This window comes from Falco peregrinus, chromosome 15 (assembly GCF_023634155.1).
Source record: "Falco peregrinus isolate bFalPer1 chromosome 15, bFalPer1.pri, whole genome shotgun sequence".
NCBI classification, from domain to species: Eukaryota; Metazoa; Chordata; class Aves; order Falconiformes; family Falconidae; genus Falco; species Falco peregrinus.
Window position 1 is genome coordinate 363,462 of NC_073735.1, and position 18,833 is coordinate 382,294.

Genomic DNA, 18,833 nt, shown 5'->3' on the forward strand with positions numbered 1-18,833 from the left:
TTTCTCTTTTCTGTTCCTGGCATCTTTCACTGAACGCACCTGTAAGGTCCCTTGCAGACAAGCAAGTTGCACAGTATCCACTGGGGTATGAAAATTATTACATTTGTGTGCTCCCCCTTTTCCCAGTCTCGTCTGGTGTGGAGCACAGTGAGCCCTTATCAGCAGAAGAGCACACAATAGCATTCGGGTAATTAGAATAACCATATGCAGTGGCAAATGGGATTCATGATAAGCAGAATGTAATTGTGTACCCTGCAACTTGAACCGTATCCAAATGCCCTTATTTAGATAATCAAATCTGGTTAAAATCTTAAAAAGCAGATAAATTTCAGTGTTCTGATTATTTCAGTAATCTGACTTATTTTTCCCCCTCTGTTTATTTGTGCTTTTAAATCAGTAAGGGAGAAAATAAGGAGAGGATGTTCTTAGGGGAGGAATGCAAGACTAAGACAGACACCTGCCCTTGAGCCAGGAAGTCTCCATAACTTAGGAACATTGGCTACAGCAGTTTGGAGGAGGAGAGGAGTTGTGCTCCAGCTGGCCTGTGGAGCCTTTGGTTGTAGATATGCAGTATCGTGCTGAAATACAGCCTCACCATGCCACCCTGGCAGTGGCACCAGGCTTTGGTACAGCTTCCTGGTGATCACCTATGAGTTCCTTTAGTTTTCAGTGCGGATGTGAAAACAGCTTTGGCTCTGGGTCCTTATTATGGTGTGCAGAATCTTGAACAAGAGTATTCAACCTGGGCTCACTGAGCTTCACACAAGAAGCATAGAGCACTGCTCAATCACAGGGCAGGCCTGGGCTAAGCAAAATAACCTAGGTTTTGTGGTCAGAGCAATCAGCCTTGCAGCCCTTGTGTCACCTTGCCCAGCAGCATCACTGATCTGCCCTTAGACCCAGCACAAAGTGTCTATGTCATGTGTTGTATAACCCTGAGCTGATGCTGCACTCCAGCTGCTGACAAAAAGCTCTATATGGTTCAGGAGTGAGAGCGTGGCTACCTTTCCCCTAGAAAGTACCAGATACTGTAATGTAATATTGAGTAAATCTTCAGATTGCTGTAACTCTTGCTAAAAATTGAGGCAAACGCCATTTTTTAAATGTGTTGAAAAGTTCTGGACAGCTTCCAAAATATTTACTTGCTCTGGATTTCAGCTGAGCCCAGATGAGACTTCTTTCCTTGTTTTGCAGACTCTTGAAGTTCCAGCCCTGTTTAGCATATCTGCCAGACTTCTAGGAGTTCTCTGAGCTAGAGTAAACCTTGGAAACTCTTGAGGTTCCTCATCACAACTAAGTTCTAATAACAAAGTTTCATCAAGTAAAGCTGAATGGGTGAGATGACCAGTAAGGAATCATGTCAGCATTTCCATTGTACAATCTCTTCTGTCTGAGGCTTATGAAAGTCAGCTGTAAAAAAGATCACTCTGGGCTGAAATTTAGCAAACAAGTTTTCAGACCTCAAACTGGAACAAGTATCATTTGTGGGGTTTGGTATTTATTTTTTTGTCAATGACTTAAGGAAATATGTTTGCTTCACGAGTATTTTCTGCTTTCCACCTGCTCCTTGGCTAGCCCTGCAATAGCCTGCCTGGGATCTGAAAGTGAAGGTGGGTTCTTCCTTCTTCAGCATCATTCACATCCATAAAGATTCAGAGCCAAATCTCAGCTGATGATTTTACTGAGGATAATAACAAAATATAATTCAGCTTTCCTGAATACATCTGTACTGAATTCCCATTGCTGGTATCCTTACTCTCTTGTTCATATCTGTAAAGTCAATAGGAGTGGTTTTTAAATGCACACAAAATGTGGTAGAGCTGCAGGGGCAGTATTTTCTGTGTCATTATTTGTGAATATTCTCCCCTCTGAAACCCTCCTTTTCTGTGGATTGTGACTAAATAGCTGCTTTGCATTGAAGCATGGTTTTCAAAAAAATAAATACTTTAATATTGCAGCCATTCAGTCCTCAAAAATCAGTTCTGGATTTGAATTCTCTCCTCATTTGTGGAAAAATTAAAGTTTGGGTTTGTGTAGTGTAAAGTAGGGGAAGCAGGTTTCTGAATGTTTCTCTCGCCTGAAGTCCATGAAGGGAGCAGGCGGTAAGAGGAGCGATACTTCTGCATAACTTCATAGTCCAGACTAAAGCTTGCACCTTGATCTAAGGTCTTCTGAGGTCAGTGGCATGGGCTGTTGTTAAGTTCAGAGGCAGAAACCTGTGATCTCTCTGGGAAGAACTGCTACAATGACATTTCCTTTCCATTTGAAAATAAGTATTCATTGAACATGAATTCCATCTTCTGTGTGATAAGACAGCAGTCTTTTTCACGTTTACTTAAGCTACTGTATTTCAGAATTCAGAGGGTTACACTAAGTAAAAGAACACAATTTTGATTATAATGTTGCTTTAAAATAAAACTAGCTGGGCTGGGACAGAGATTTCCTTTTGTTCACAGAAGTGTGAAATCATTTCTGTGGTTCTGAAAAAGCAAGAGGCCTAACAGGGTTCACAAACAATAGGCTCTGGGGCACATGAACTTACATAGGAACACACAGCTCTACATGTAATGCAGTTCTCCCTATCACAATTTTTAATAGGAACTTTTACAACATTGATACATATCATAATTGAACATTATCATTAGATTACATATTTAGTCTAATTACATAATTCGATATGATTGTGCTAATTGGGTAAAGACATAATTGACAAAAATCACCAGAAAACAAACATGGAGATTCACGCCACCAAAAGAAAGTGTCTTAATAGACACCAGTGCTGTGAATCTCTCTTGCTTTCCTCCCTGAAGAATGTCTGTACTACATAGGTAGTTACCAAAGAGTCAGGCATTCATAGGTATTGTGAAGCAGTGGTAATTAGATGACTTCTGTTTTAATATTTGATCTCTATTCCTAAACTCAATGCTTCATGTCAGTAATAGCAGAGATATTCTAATTGGTGGAACGACTAGATGTGTGACACTCTTTTCTGCTTGAAATTACAGTTACTCTGAGATGCAAATACACTCATCTGTCCAAGCTTCATCTGAGCTTAGAGCGGTGGGAACAAAATACCTGTAATTCTAAAGCCAAGCTTTCATAAATGGGGAAAATTTGCCAGGATAATCTGGTTTTAATTTGCCCGGATAATCAGGCTACAGAGGTATCTAAAAATTGACCAGAGGGTGAGTTAGGTATCAGACCCTGGGACAGAAGCTGCTTTAGTAATTAGAAAATACTTTATCTTAAAGTATTTTTGTAATGCTCTGTAAAGAGAGCATAGGTTGCCTACAGGTCCACAGAAGGACTTGCTTATTACCATCACATTTCTGCAGAGAGGTGTTAGTACACGTGGGGGCTTGGATACAAATATTTTCCCAGTGAGGACCTTCTCTCAGTGGTTTGTGCTTGGACACTGCTATGGCACCTTGGAGCAGGTCTTGGTACTTGCAGCAAAAGCACATGTGCCAAGCGGGGCTCAGCTCAATATAGTGACGGGGGAGGGAGCGAGAATGCTCTTTGAATAAGTGCCAGCACAGGGCTGACAGCTCAAGGATTTGTAAATGTGGTGATGAAGAGGAAGTTGAAGTTGTGATGGAAGAGCAGCAAGGAGAGGTGGCGAGTCATGAACAAAACAGTCACAGTGGCACTTGCCAACCTAAGAAAAATTTAGGTTATTTAGGCACAAGTTGGGAGTAAGGATTTTTTTCATAAGGAGTTCTCTATTGTAATATATCTATGAAAAGACCTTTACTGAGTTGAGGATATAAATGAAACAAAACACCTTTCCCCTGCCTTCTATTTTAGAGCAAATTATTGGAGATGTTTTTTCTCAGCTCTGCTTAAAACTGCCTGGTCTGCAAGGTACGCCTGTGTTAGTCTCAATGCAGTGGTGTTGTTAACAGTACTTTCCTTGATTAAACTGATCAGAGGGAGATAATAATTTTTAAATTGTTTGAATTATATAATATCTACCATTCATGACAAGACAGAGATATTGGAAAATACTTGTAATTAGAAGTTGTATAAAACATGAGTGGCCTAGCCATGTGACACGGAAATGGTTTAGTTTATAGCTACAGAATATGAAATAGGACATTTTTGAAAGTCTAAAGGGGAGTTAAGTCTCCTGGGTCACACAGAAATCAGGTGGGATTTGAGATCTTCCATCACCCTAAATGAGCATACAGGTTCATTGGGTTCCATAGGGCTACATTAGTTACATCATTGGATTTCGTGTCAGAAGGCAGATGTTCAGTGCACAAAAATTATGACGTTGCATCAAGGAATTGGGATGATTTCAGGATGCTTTTAGACAGCAGTAAAGCTCCTGGTCAGTGTTGAGGGCCAAAGAGCCATGGTTTCCTTACCCAGATTTGTGGCTGGATCACTGTTCTAACTAATAAAATGGTTAACAGTGACTCTATTGTTAGGGTACTTTCCTGCCCTGTTAACTAAAATAATATGTTGTATTTTCACAGAGCCTTATCAGGTCAAAGTAAACTTTACCAAATATGGAGTCATTATAAATTCCGCTGATACTATAAACATTACGTACATTTGAACCTTGCAGAAGGATTGGGTTTTTTCAAATGCTCTTCTGCTGCTGCAAGCGGAATTCTGAAGAGTAGTATTATTTCTCGTCTTCCTCCTTTATTTCTAGTCAGGATTTGAATGTAAAGGTAGAGCACTGACTTTTTCATAATCAGCAATGCTACTTTATCCTAAGAAAACAGAAACAACCAAGGTGCCATCTATTCAGCACTGCTCAGTGTTTGTTCATAGGGTTTGATTCCCTTGTAATCCCCTTCCATTACAGAGCTGCTGTGCCTGAGGATGCATTCACCTGAGAGGCAGGATCTCAGGACTGATTCAGTTCCACTGTCTGCACTAGCATATTTTAAGATGCTAATCCCTGTTTGTAAGCCATAATAAATAGGCAGCATGCTGCTCTAAGTAATACCTTGGTGGGTAATGGGAATGAGTCACAATGATAACATCCTGGTTGTTTGACTGTGAACTAATACAAGTTAAAAATGTAATGTGTTCCTTGTTAAGAGAACACCTTATTCTGACTGCTAAAGAGTGGCTCAGTGTTGCATTTCTAAAATCGTTAATCTTAACAAGAGTTTGATGCAAGGGTTAAATTTACTTAAAACTTCCCACCCTTTTTCTCCTAATCCCACTCCTGCAACCATGCTTTAAACATGCAGGAGTCAAGATGCATGTTCCAAGGTTAATGTTGTATGTGTTCAAAAAGGAAAAGACATGTTAGGACAAATGTCATCCTAAGCCTTATTCAAGTGCTTTAAAAAGACGTATGTGTATGTTCTGTGCTGTAGTGCAGATGCATTTACTGTGGAAGAGGAAAGGTATTCTTTTGGCCAGAGGCAAAATTCCCTCTTGTGTGAAAAGTGACCATGATCTTGTCTATATCTAGAAGTAATAACCATGGCTTACTGTGTCTTATCTATTAACATATGCAGTGTGGGGAGCTGCATTTGGTTTTGGTGTCTTTCACCAGCAAAGCATTAATTACTTCTAAATTAGTGCACTGAGAATTTTGAGGACTTTTTTTTTAACTAGAAACCCTGACATTATGTCGGCTGTGAAGTGTTGGGTAGCTTTCAGCATTTTTGACTGCATGCATCCAGGTTGAGGTAGTAGGTTGTATAGTTTAGAATTACACCAAGGGAGATAACTGTACAACCTCCTAGCTTTCCTTGGGTCTTGCACAGAACGGCGTGATGAGCGACCATAATTCCTCAGCAATGTTTGCTCTGGACACATGGAACAGGAAAGAGCAGGTAAGATGAGCTGGAAAACCTGTTATTTTCTTCTGCCACTCTAGGACTTCAGAAATGTTCATTCTCTTGGCATTTTTTACCTGTTGGTGCTATATTATTGAGGATTTTGCAGATTCAGTGGACTAGTAATACTTGTCTTCCTTTATTAGCATTCAAGCAGCACAATGTGTAACATTCCTAAAAAGCACCATGGCAACATATCAGTGTTATCGCCTTTGCAGTCAGCAATCAGAAGTCTCCAAAGGTAACATGAAAAACATCCTGTATTGTATCTGTTATTGAGGTGTGTAAGCAGGTTTCCCTTTCCATTAGTCTTTGGCTGGTTTGGTTAGTTCTACACCAGGAGTTAAACAAGGCTGTGCCCTGTGGCAGTGTGAGACCTGGCACACTCATTGTCTCTCAGGAAGCGTAGGAGGCTGGTGCTGATGCTTCCAGATAAAGCCTGTAAGGGTTTTTGTGAAAGTACCTAAATCTACACAGTCCTCAGGAGAGCTGTTTTTAGGGAATATCTATTAGCAATTACAGTCGGCTAAAATGGTGATTCTTAAGGGGGTTTTGTCCCCCTAGGCTTGTACAGTTACATTAGGTGTTTCAAAGGCTGATGCTTCTGGACACATCCAGTAGAGGTGGTTTGCTTCTCCCTCACAAGAGTTTGGATTAAGGAGCTGTGGAACCACCCCAAATTTTGTGGAGGAACTGTGTGGAGAATGGGTACATGGTGAGCCAGCTATTCTGGGCAAAAGACCATGTTTCTGATTTATCTTCCACGTCTAAAATGCAGGGACTATACCAAGTATATCTAGCTGCTATTGAAATCTACAGCTTTATTTGCCTAAGGAAAAAAAAAAACCTCTGAAACTCTGGCATTTATCTGGTAAAGTTTAAACACAAGTGTCAAGGTCTTCAAGCTGGCATTGTTCAGGATTCTGGTCCCCTGGCAGCCTGAGTGAAGATGGTGGCTGTAATGTTTGGTCAGGGCCCAGAACACGAGCTGTATTACGTCTTTTGACTACATATATGACTAATTCTGACAAGAGGTTTAGGGTTCCCAGATAGAAGGGAGGCTGTTTGCTAGTGGGTAAACTTTCTAAGTTAGCGAATAAAAGTAAAAGGTAGGCACAGGGTTCATTTTGTTAGGCTACTCTAAAAGTGTGAAAATGATAACAATATTTGGAGATATTCTACATTACCCAGAAAAATGTTTTTTCTGGTAAAACGGCACTTAAAAACTTTAATATCTGCAAATCCTTGTTCACTGAGCGCAAAGAGAACCTGTTGGTTTCTCAGGTGTTACTCAGTGCTCAATTATTAGTTATTCAAAGAGTGGATTAGTGGGATTTTATTTCTTCTTGTTTTCAAAGAGGTTACATATATCACTGCCATGGTTTATAACTCTGCAGTTCCTTGGGACAAGGCAAGTATCCGAGTGAACACAACGCTGCCTCTGTGGTTCATGAAGGCACATACATCAAACACGTGCAGGTAGTTAAAAAAGAGGAATCTTTTTGGCACATTTTAGGCAGAACTCCCCCCCCCCCCCTAAATCTTCTTGCAGATGGAAGTGAAAATTTTCAGCTGTGAATCCACAAGCTACATTGACTCGCATCCAGTGTAGAGCTGTTCCGTAAGGGTCGATTATTTTTTTGTTGTTGTTTTTTAACCTGCATTGTACTTCTCTAGGAATAGCTTTATGAATGGGGAGTAATAACTCCCAAATAAGAACAGTCACTTTTCTTTTTGATGGGAGCATTTTAGATCTTATTTGCACACATATAAGGGAACTTCTTAAGGTTCAAAAATAGCAGTTATTTATACTAATACACACAATTGTGGCTATCAAACTTAGATAAGTATGTTAATCATATGATATGTAAATCAAATGATCTCTCTTGCTCCAAAGAACAAGGAATAATAATTAAAAAGGAGAATGGTCGGTGGTAAACGTAATTCAACGTGCATATTTTTCTTCTGAACAAAATAGCATTCCAGCTCTCCCTGTGATGAGGGGAATGTATTGTCAATTAATTAGACTTCCATCATATGTCCTCGGATGCCCTTCTATCATATGCCTTCCATATGTCCTTATGTCATATGCCTTCCATATGCCCTCTGTGTAATTAAGCTTCTATCATATGGCTTGTATCATATGCCATTTCAATAGATTTCCAAGAGAATATGGCAGTGTTAAAATTATGGACCTTTTGCAATGAGTAAAGCAACGACTCATGAGCTGTAGACTAAAAGAGGAGGAGGCAAAAGGAAGGTGGCTCACCCTGAACAGTTCCTTTAACTGCCATTTTTGTTTCTCTCAGCTTGGGCAATGAACAGACAAAGATGTTCAAAGATTTCCTTGTTTTTCATTACATTCCCAGTTTTTATTCAGCTAAGCCTGTAAATAGTCAGAGAGATAGCAACCGTTTTTCAGCGAACATTTCCACTGGAATGTAAAATGCAAAAGAAGTGATCTACCTCCCTGAAAACTGTCCTGGGATAATGAAATGTAAACTTTGATCTTGGTTTTGTCCCTTCAAGTCTGTAATGCAAAGTGAAGCACTAGAAATCTCATGGTTAGAGAATTAATGAAAATGAGATGGTACCTTTTACTTAAGCATGCATCCCTGTTCTCCCTTAAGGACCATGGGTGCAGAGAGTATTGTGCTTTTCTTGGTATGGTGATCGCTTGGTAGGTAGTATCCTAATGTTCAAGAATATGTAGTGAAATGAATTCCAAATTTACTGTGACTTGTTAAGGATAAAGACCAAAACCAGGCACTGATGCTTATATACGTAATGAAGAAAACTGCAAGCATCCGAGGAATGATGAAGTCTTGGAATGGTTTCCAATGAAAAGATGGCAGCTAGTGTGCTCATTTGCCTTATGCACATTTATATATCTGTGCCTTCTTTCTTCCCAGCAACTTCTGAGACTATTTTCTAATCCCGGTCAGATTTGATAGAGGAGCAGTGACTTCTGAGACTATTCTGCTCCAGAAAGCTTTACAGAAATTATGGAAATCATAGCCATACATCCAGCAGTCAGGAAGAAGATTGAAAGGACAAAGGGAAGGTAAAATAGTCATATGTGCTGAGGTGCCCAAACTGTAAAATGGAGAGCAGTTTGTAGCATATGCCAGTTTACCTGGATTAACTGGATTGAATGAAGTAATGAGAACAGTTCAAACAGATTCCCACTGGCTAGTAACCAGCGCGTCCCTGAAGACTTTGTACTGTAGTTGCTAGAGCATGCTGAAACCCATACCATCATGACTTCACTGCTATTTTTATGTGCTTTGCCTAGATTATGCTAGAATTTACCAAACAATGGCCCTATATTTTGCTGTGTAGGCATACTGTTAGCCACTATTTGTAATATAGGTGCATTCCTGAAAGACAGGTAACAGGTCTTATTTTGGCTTAATCATTTTATTTTCAACGGAATTCTCATTTAAAACACACACAAAATATAACCAATCTCACTGGAAGCTCTAGGACATTAGGGAGATTATTTTGAAAAATTCATGTTGTGGTCCTGCATCATCATTAGTTTGCTGGTGCCACAGTCATAAACTGCATACTAAGGGAAGCCTTTAAGCCTCTTGTAGTGTACACTGAAATTATCTATCAAGAATAACTACTAAAGTGTTGTATTCAGAAATACCTTTTTTGTTTTTCCTGTTTGCTGGGCAGCTAGAAAATACTTGCAATAGTGCACCATTGCAAATTTTCTTTTGCTTCTGTGTTTTCTGTGGCTGTGATGCTTGTGAAAGATGGCCACCTTACAGTCTTGAAGAAGGAGGAACTCTCCTTATCCACAGAATTAGTACCTGATTGCTTGCGGCTCCATAAGTGTCTTCTGACCATTCTGTTGTGTGGCCTCACAGTTCTGCTTGGGGAGGGTAAGATGGTAAGAAAGCTGAGGCACGGGCTGTTTCCTGGGACCTGAATGGTGTTCCTTTGGAAAGGAGGTTGTAACTCAGAAACTTTGACTGTTAGAGGGATTTTTTTTTCCTTATTTTTTTTTTAAAAAAACAATGCCTTTCATCTGTTTCCACACCCAGCTGAAACTATGCTGCAACACTTCTGCTGCTAAATCAGATGCATTAAGTACAGTCAAATTTGTACATAAAAGTTTTGTAAGAACTGGGATGAAATAGAATGGAATGCCAGAATGACTCATTGTTTAATGAATAAGGCCCTAAGTGTTCTATTGGTGCCATTTATAAATCCGTATAAAATGTATAGAATTCATGTCATAACTGGAATTCCAAGCACAGCAACCTTGTAAGCTAAATTATGATGATGATAGGGTACTGCATAAATTAATATGAATTCTAACACGCTTCTGCTTGAAAGCTGCTCAGACAGTTAAAAATAAGACAATTTCATTACACAGATTCAAAGCCCAGACCTCAGAAATGCTGCTATGCTCTCCTTTTGAAATTATAAATTACTGAGGAAGGAAGTTCCTTTTTGCATGTTAGTGTCAAAAAGTATAACCTATAAGGGAAACAGATGTCCTTTCAATTAGATGTAGATAATTGATTGAAATGCATAGTGCGATTGGAAAATAAAAGAATTAGCTGGTGTAGACCAGCTCAATATTTGGAACTCTTCTATTGGAAATGAACAGTGTGAGGCCAAAGCAGAGATCTGAACACATAGCTCTGACTAACACTGTCCTTCTCAGTCTTACATTTCCCTTCTCGTAGCTTGGTGGCTTAGATATACAACCAGGTGAATTTCAACATTTCCAGCATGAGTTTTTGGCATAAGTTCTATATCCATTCAAACTTCAGTCAGAGACAAACTCATATATGTGTGCTGTTGGGCTGTCAGGATTTAACCTTGTGATAAAAGCTTCCAGTCTAAACTGGGACAGAAAGGAAATCTGACATTTGGAAATTTCCCATAGCAGAGGAAGATCCAAAATGTTTAACTTGAGAACACCTACCCCACCCCCACCCCTTTTTTTTTCTTTCTTTTTCAAGCAAGACAAAACTTTAAGTTGCCCTGACCCCACTGATGCTCCAGGCAGTCCCAGTTACATATATTTATATATATATATATTCAAAATATAAAATGTATTCTCCCTGAGCAAATAATTTTTTTACATGCAATAGTGTGAAATTAGCCTCTTTGTGCAATGTCATGGATGTCATGGCCCTGTTTCTTGGTTAAATAAGTTCAAGAATCAGGTTTCTGGGGCAAATATGGAAAGAAATTTAAATTCCACATTTTGTGTTATATGCAGTGGCTCCTCCTCACCACCACCTTTCCCTGCTTCCTTCTCAAAGTCATAGAAAACAGCTTCCTCTCCAGTTAGGTGATCCAAGATTGTCTGAGGTGTACTGCAAATGGAATGCCACTGGCTAAGAAATATTCCAAGCACTTACTTTCTTAAAAGCAGGAGAGAGCCACTACTAGTGCTAAGGATGAAGACACTTACCTATGGGGAAAGAGCTGTCAGCCCACAAGTGAGGACCCTACCAGTGGCTGCAGGATACCTGCTGGAGCTACTCCCTGGCTCCTGCCAGACATCTCTCAATGTACAACTACTTTTTCAAGAAAAGAGCCCACCATACTCAAGACCCTTTCTAAGAATACTGTTTGAGAGCAGTGTAAGTATAGCCACTATGGAGTCCTTGATTTCTGTTTTCCATCTACGTTCTTGTAGGTTCCCACATTCAGGTGACCAAATCAGCACGTCTTGCCACAGAGGAGCAAATGTTGTGGTGCAGGGCTCTCACTTGCCCCCCTCAGGTCATTGAGGATAAGTCCGCTTCAAGTGTGAGTCACCCTGCTGCCATTTTTCCTTCAGCCCTTTGCTCAGGTCTGACAAGACTGTAATTTCTCTAAGCTTGTCTTTGTTACAGGTGTGACACACAGCTGAGAGGGTTTCATTATGGCTTTCATAACGTGTTAAGGAAATGTCAGGATCAAGTAATTTATAATTAACAGTGATGTGTAAATGTCATGTCTAACAATTGTAGTGTAAGAGTGGTTTTGTGAATGGGCCATTTTTTACACATGCAACTGTCAATGTCCAAAAAAGCCATAACTAGTCAGGCAAATGGCTGATAAAGGCAGAGATTTATTTTCTTTTGTTTACTCCTCACAGAATTCTGGATAGATCTTGTTGTCTGTTGCTCTGACATTCAGTAGGGATATAAAGCTCAAGCCATGAATGGATGCTTTTATGAACATTTTAGGGCTTGATCCTATTATAAACACAGAGTGGATAAACCCCTGCACAATAGTGATGTGAAACTCATATGAGTGTTGTCTGTCTGTATTTTTGGGACCAAAGACAATAAGGCATGCAGTGTAGGAGCTGTACTACCAAATCTGAGGAGAGGAAGAGTGGCTTAAAAAGGTGCCAGCAGAAATAGTCCTAAGCAGGGAGATATCCAAAATTGATATACTGGCACCATTCCCTTTAGAAAGGAAAAACAAATTGACATTACAATGAAAAGAGAGGAAGGAAGAGGTAGACTGATAAATTCTCGTAGTTTCACTAAGTGAATGCAAGGAGACATGCAGAGAAATTAAATGGTGACAAATTGAAAATGTTTTAAAAAGCAATTCTTTCCCACCAGTTTTTAATTTAAAAATGAACTTAATTGCTTTTAGAAGTTAATGGGAAGTTTGCAAGTCTAGAACAGATTAGATACTTATGTTTTCAATAACCATACATAGAATTATTGTAATTCATTATAATAACTTTAGAACTGAGTTTACACTTCGTGTTTCAAGGTTCTGCATGAAGTACAGCAATTCAAGACCAGGGAAAAACCAGTAGGAAGGACAGCTCTTGATTGTCCAAAGCCACTAATGCTTGTCACTGTTGGAGAAGGTGTGTTAGAGAAGTCTGGATTCTGACCCATTCTATGTCTGTCTCCTGCAAAGGATTAAGCGCATAGTTTGCCACCGACAAATAAAAGTGAAAGGCTGAGAGGAGTTTGGCCTTCACTTGGGCTCGTGTATTGAATAACTGCACTATAGGAGTTTTAGTAGTAATTATCCAATGACATGGGCCACCTCCAGCTCCTTACGGTTACCATGTGCAATGGGAAAGGATTGCCGGACCACTGTCCAGAAGCTGAAGCAGAAGGTGAAGGACTTATCCAAGGCCAGGCAGTGTATCATTGGGAGAGCTGTGTACAAAAGCCAAGTCAGCTGAATTGCAAATCTGTGTCCAAACATGCATCGTGACCTTTCCATTCCTCATTAAATTTGTTTCTTGGAACTCTGGTATTACCAGGAGGAATAAAAGTTTGAGAAACAGTGAGGAGGGTTACACCTGGTTCTGCTTTCACACCGACTTTTCAATATGAGGTTAGAGCTGGTCCTCATCATGCAAGAGCATGACATACAGGTACAGTCCAGCTGTCACTTGACTGCTGTGGGATGTGATGAGCTCAGGTGTGGTGCTGCACTAGCCACAGCCCTGCTGCCCAGGAGCCTGAGCTGGCACTTCCATGTGGTACTGCTGGAGATTTGTAGTTGCAGCAGCTCAGGCTGGTGCTAGATTTGGGGTCACTACAGTCAGTCCCCTGAAGAGCATAGGCACACCCTTTGTATTCCTTAGCTTAAGTGAGATTTAAGGAATCATTGTAAATAGCAAGCCAAACCCATTCCCAGATTAATGACACTGATGGGGGGTTATTGTAAAGTCTGGTTTCCTTGTGTTTGAAGTGGCTGCTCATCTCTTCTGACAAGGAATAGCAATTGTGGCATCAGAGAGTGGTTTGCAATAGTGGTGTTTGCAGTCTGTCAGAGGCCACAGCTTCCCCTTGGCTTTCCATTTCCTCTCATAAATGAGGTTGTTAGATTTGGAGGACAGGATTTTATAAAAAGAATGAGGAAGAAAAGAAAAAGCAGGAAGGAAATGGGAAGGCAAGAAGGCAAGACATGATTGCTCTCAGCTACAGATCTTGTGGTTTGAGTTGATGTTAGAGATTGCCTTTCCAATAGGTTTTGAAATGTGAAAGGAGAACTGATTTTACAAGAGCCCTAAGATAGGGCATGTGATTCCCTTCATTTGTACATGAGAATAATTATTGAATGAGACATTAAACAGCTTAGGTCTTAGTGGAAAAAATAAAATCAGTGTCCACTACCTACTGTGTTAGTAATGGTGTAGTTAGACTGCTGAATCATGTCTGTTTGTAGAATTCTAGGATAGAAGTCACTGATCAGCAATCTGTAACCATGGTGCTGTAATAAATCCACAAGGGCCGTATGTTGGTGGCTGCATTTCATAAAGTGACTACTCGGGACTTTGCATCAGAATGAGGGAACGGTAGTCTCTTCCTTCTTCGGTAAAAGAGGAAGATATCCACACTCTGCTGGTGGAATTGCTAGTGTGAGGGGTTCTATGATGCTCTATTTTGTTTATATTCCAGTGGAGGGGCAACTTTTAATCGCAAAATACATACCCACAATCTCATTACATGGTGTGTAGAGCCTCTCAGGAAGTATGCCCACCAGCTCACTGCTGTGTGTTTTAGAAGAAGTGGGGGGGATCTCATAAAACATTCTGTCTTGGTGCTGTCTAACATTGTAGCTGTATATATGTATATGTTTGTCATGTGCCTATGAAGTAGCAAATTGCAAACCAACAATGACTAATGAGTTCAAGAGCCAGAAAAGGTTATTTGGAGCAAAGAGAAATGTGTGATAACTTTTAGACTAACAAGGTGCAAGACAGTATGTGTGCAGAGACTCAGTCCTGCACCAAAATTGAGTCAAGAGGTCCTGAGGCGTAACTAGAAATGGTCCAGAGAAGCAATGATGTGGGGATGTGGGGGTGCTCAGTGAGGCACTTCTGTCAGCTCTCAGTAGCAAGGAATTCTCAATCCATGTTGAAGTCCAGGGTTAAACATTTAATCTATAATTCATGCTAGGAATTAATACAGACTACTTGACATCTGAAGTCACTTCTGTGTAATAAAAAAAGCCTTTTCAAATTATTTAAAGTATGCTTCTCTTGCCTTTTAAAACCAGGGGAAGCTGTGCAAGTGAGATGGGCCTTGGTTAGTAATAAATTTATGCAAATGACAGCAGGATTTTTGTCTTTCTCCTGCCATGGCTTTGAAAGGACTTAGATCCTGGTTTAGGCTGCAAAGAAAACGCTTCCAGCTGCCATTTCCGTGAATGCTACTCTGAATCTCGGTAATAGAATCACGTCATCTGGTCATCCCAAAGTCTGTCAGTTAGCTTACAGACAAGCTGTAGGCAATGGGACTCCAACGTATCTTTAATGGCATTGCTCAAGCAGTGCCTTGAGACCCACAGAGGCAGTGAATTCCGATGTAACTGTCCACGTTTTTGTTTGCTTCTTGTATGACGTGGGCCTGAAACCTCAACGGTAATTCACTGGAGTAACGATGAGGACAAAATGAATCCTTCCTTTGCCTGGGTATCTGAGGGTGGTTTGAAAACTCCAACTAGGACAGAATTCACTTGGGAGGTTCAAAGTTTGTAAAGTAGCTCCCTTACATGTTGTGAAGCCCTTGGTCTGCCTCATGCCACACTGCATTACATATTAATGCAGGCCTTGCATTATATATTAGCGCAGATTTGTCCTCAGATACCCTGCTGTGGAGAAGGCCATTTTTAAATCTTTAATAGGGCATTAGAGCAATTTGCCTGTGATTTAGTGTTAAGTGGGCAAGGAGAGTGGTGACAAACGAAGCCAGGAGGCCCTAAAATTCTTTGAATATTCCATGTTTTCCTGGAACTGTTGTGAAAAGGCTGCCAGAAAGGTCTTGGCAGGTTTTCTAGGTGGCTGGCCAAGTCTGAAGCAAATGTGGATAGTTAATAGGCGAATGCAGCTCTGGTTCCAAGATCATATGTATATAACATACGTTTTTATTTAAGAAATCCCACCCCATGGAGGAGCAAATGTAGTGCTAATATATCTTGCTGAAAGAAAATAGCAAGGCAAAAAACACTGTCATCTTGTAACAATAAAATAAGGGATCTTTTGCCCTTACTTTTTAGTGACTTGGATTGTCAGTTGAAGAAGAGAAGATGTAGGAAATGAAATCACTAAGACAGGCAGTGGCTTTCCCATGAGGGCCCCATGTTAATCAGGAATGGCTTATGTAGCAATAGCTTACATCTAAGAGAAAAGGCAGAATTTGTTCAAAGAATGGATTTCCGTTGGTAGATAGACTCTTTGTTGTTACCATGCAAGTAATTAAAAATGGCAATTAAGCAGGAAAGTGATCAAATAATGACTCAGGACCTGCTGCTGCAGTTGGTTCCATGTGGAAAGTCCGGTCTAGCATGAAGCATTGAGGCCACCTGTGTGGGTCAAACTGTAAGAGTTAAGAGCTGCTACTGAATCATCCCAGGTACAGGCTTACTGTCATGACTGGCGGGAGTTATTGCTGGGAAATGTGAGTTCAGATTTCTCTGAGACACCAGGTGAATTAGCTTTGTAATTTTTAAATTGTCTCTACTGTGAGGGATTCTTGTTTGAATACAGCTCATGGGGTCCGTCTTGTTTTATTATTAATGGAGTGGAGATTGTGCACGGCCTCTACTGTTACAGTGGAGCAATTATTGTTCTTTTTTTTTTTTTAAGTTGTTGGTGCAGACCCTGAAGTTCTGCTACAGACTCCCCTGTGGGACCTTGGATGAGCCACGTCTTTTTCTTTGGTTTTATTCACTATCTATGAAATAGAGGTCCTTGTTCCTCATAAGGAGTATTGTAAAGACAGAGAGGAACTGATCGTATGTGAATTGTTCAGAGGCAGTCGTATTGCATGTGATATTGGAATTGCAAGTGAGCATGATATATATCTCTTTGAAGAAATATGGACTACCTCCATGCTGACATACGTTCATTAGCTGTACAAAGTTAAAATCAACAATATTTATAACCTAATACTACTTTTAGACAAATAAAATCAACTAGAAATGGTTATTACTACACTTTAAAAATCCCAATTCATGTCATTTATTATCATAATAAGTTAAATAATCTAACATTCCAGTTGTGCTCTTTTCTTCATTTTGTATCTCATAAAAATGTTACATTGTCTTTTTGCATTATAAAACCAACTAAATTTAAGTTTAGGGGGTACTAGAGCCTGCACTGCAACGTGAAGTGATGCAGAAGTGTGAACTGGCACCAGGAGTGGGGAGACTGGCTGCTGCACTTGCGTCCCACTGCTATTTCTGGCATGCAGAGGCTAAGCAGCATCTGATGGGCCGAAAGTAAGTCCTCAGAGGCTGCTGCATCCTCCTCGCGTTCTGACATTCATTCTGTCTGTCACATGCCTCTCGATATGTGGCTTTCTAATTTTTAATACACTCTCACCACCAGCGAAGAAGCTGAAAACAAATTACTGTATGTTAAGACCTCTGTGTCTGGTTTCACAAGAGGTGAAGGTGACTGGGGCTGCGTTCAGACTTCCCCCGTGTTGAAGTGCCCAAGCCTGTTATGTCTTTGACAGCAATACCTAAACAGCTTGGCATCCTGTAGATACCCTGTGAGAAGAGACTCCCTGTCCCCAGGAGCTTGCAGGCTAAATAGATAAGGCAGGCAGAAAAGGAAGCACGAAGAGAAGGGGAGACTTGCCCAAGCCACTTAGCACACCGAGTGGCAGGACTGGGAATAGGAACAGGCCTTTTGGATTCTCACCACTGTCATCACCACTGATTTGGGATTCCTCTGGCTGGTTCTATGCCAGCTTCTGCCTGTCCCTGCGCAGGGACTGGTGGCTTGGGCTCACCAACCAGCTGTAGAAAATATTTTGGAGTCATACCTCTTGGTTTAATTCTTAAGCAGTGGCTGAGACAAGTATTTTTTTCTTGAGAGAAATATGCCCTCGTGTTGTTCAGTTATTTGTGTTTGGCTTTTTTAATTGTGTCAACTGCAAGCTGTAGCTGGAGCACTAGAAAACCTGAAAAACATTTCTTTCTTTGTTTTATCTTTTAAATAATTCCACCCTCTCCTTGAAAAGCAAGTTGGTGCTGGTTGAAAAGGCTGAATCTCACAGGAAGTCTGGGGGATATTTAAGGATAACTCTGCTTTGAGGTTCCTCAGGTCCCTGTGATCTCTCAGGGCTCTTCACAAACGTTAATTAAGGCTCATAGTCCCAGCTCCTTTCTTACCTGCAGTAGTTATGTTACCTATTTGTGTTGCGTTTATGTAGGGGAGAATTGGAAATAAGTCTGCAGAACTGAGAGTCCACAGCAAATTCATGGAGAAGATGGGAACAGGTCTGTGGACTGCAGGCAGCAGCCCTCCAATCTCTGAATTACAATCTTTCACAGAGTGACCCTAGCACTTCTTTGCTATTGAAATATAATTCATTCTAGCTTTGCTCTGTCACACAAATTTCTAGTTTTAATTTAATTTTCTGCTTTTCCTGCCAGGTGAGATTCCCAAAGTGTTCCTAAACTTTATCCATGTTTCTGAAGTTGAATCTGGGTTCAGCAGGTTGAATTCTAATTGAACAGCCTCAACACATGTTGGTTTTGCTGGCTTTTTTTCAGAAAAAAAGAAGAAAGTTTATTGAGAGGGACCATCTTTTTCATGCAATGATTCTATTAGAATTTCAAGTAAATTTTAAAAAAGCATTAAATGTTGACCAGATAGAATACTTTTGTAGCAACCTTGTAAGTTAATGTATTAATATAGCTCCATCACTTAGTAACTGAAATACTACAAGATTTGTCAGACTTCCAGTATGAAGCTTCAGATCTTAGGAAATCATGTCACCAGTTTGAAACAGGTTAGTCTTACCCAAAATTTTAGTGAGGTTCTTGGAGTTTTTGTTATGTTTTAAGTGAAGTGAGTCTTACATGAAACTTTTGTGGACCTGAAACCATGTGAAATACAAGGGGTTTCAGGTACCTTATGTGATATGGAAATGGCAAACCACGCAAAAGTAGATGTAATACTTTTTTGCATGACTTCACATAAAATCGAGTTTCACCTTGAGTTTTCAGACCAGTGTGTACAGAACTCACGGATAGGGGCAGATTGTTAGCTCCCCCAACGCAAAA

The 18,833-nt window shown here is 40.3% G+C and overlaps 1 long non-coding RNA gene across 5 annotated transcripts in view; it reads left to right on the top strand.

Moving 5' to 3' along the window:
• Positions 1 to 18,833, top strand: part of LOC114013749 (uncharacterized) — a 93,892-nt gene that overhangs the window by 60,290 nt on the left and 14,769 nt on the right. The gene's annotated exons all lie outside the window — the stretch shown is intronic.